Below are 1092 nucleotides of genomic sequence, written 5' to 3'. Positions count from 1 at the left end.
CACTATTATTACTTGTTTTTCGCCCTCAAACTATCAGTACAGAAAAGTGTGTGGTGGGACTTATCAAACAAGGCCGGTACAAGAACATGTGAAGAAGACCCTGTCATCCCATTAGAGCATCAGTAATCCAGTGCTTGAGACTAAGAGACAGGGAGGAAGGGGTGCTAGGAGAAACAAGATTTGAGCGAATCTGGTGTAGCATCCATAGCACAGTAATTACAGACATGGCAAATTGGTACCGGATGGCCATTGGCCTAAACAAAGGCCAGAAAGTGACAAAAACTGTCTCAAAGCTGTGCCAGTGCCAGCACCACGGATGCCCGACCAAGCACATCAGGTTTGTACAGGACATGATTTGAAAGTGTGCAGCTTTGATAGACACAAAGACAAGCATGTTCTAAAATTCATCAAGAAAGGGGTTGGGGCTCATATCCTGGGCAAGAGGAAGTGTGAAGAGCTCGGCGATGTCTTGGTGGCCATGAAAAAGCAGCTGCTAAGAAGGACTAAACTCTGTAGCCTTTAGTTGCAATAAAACTGTCTTGTAATGCCCTCTCTGCTCCCTCCCCTCCCCCGCAAAAGGATTTGGGCAAATCTTTTGAACTGGGCAAAAGAAGCTTAAACAGACCTTTAAACTTCTTCCCATACCTGACAGCAGCACAGGTGGGAAGCTTGTCTTTACAAATACATAATATGACCAGAAGTGGTGGAAGCATAACTCACACAAACACACACAGCCTTTTGTACCTTTTGCATGCGAAGTTAGTGCTCTGTGACTGAGTCATGGGCCCTTTCTTAAAGGTCAAGGAAACTGGGACCACCAGGAATCAATGGATTGTTTAATCCTTCTCATTTCAGCCATTCATTTCAGAACTTGTTGCCCCATATCAATGTTGACAGTAAAAAGGAAGGGAGAAAAATTCTCCTGCTGCTAATGGAAGCCTTCTCAATCTCTCCATGTCTCCTCTGCCCCTCTTCTTATTGCAGTGTTTTATTGTAACACTGGAATGAGAGCAGCTTAACCTTCCTTCCCTAGACATGGTGCTCCTGAACTGTATTGGGCCCCATGTTCATACTTCAGAGTAAAAACATGAA

At 44.6% G+C, this 1092-nt stretch overlaps 1 pseudogene; it reads left to right on the top strand.

The window, feature by feature from the left end:
• Window positions 1-224: 224 nt before the first annotated feature.
• On the top strand, window positions 225-523 carry LOC123017127 (annotated as a pseudogene).
• Window positions 524-1092: the final 569 nt, after the last annotated feature.

Source organism: Varanus komodoensis, unplaced genomic scaffold, assembly GCF_004798865.1.
Source record: "Varanus komodoensis strain SLA01 unplaced genomic scaffold, ASM479886v1 scaffold9, whole genome shotgun sequence".
Lineage (NCBI taxonomy): Eukaryota > Metazoa > Chordata > Lepidosauria > Squamata > Varanidae > Varanus > Varanus komodoensis.
The sequence above is the reverse complement of the archived record's forward strand: the minus strand, read 5'-3'. Positions and strand labels throughout refer to the sequence as shown.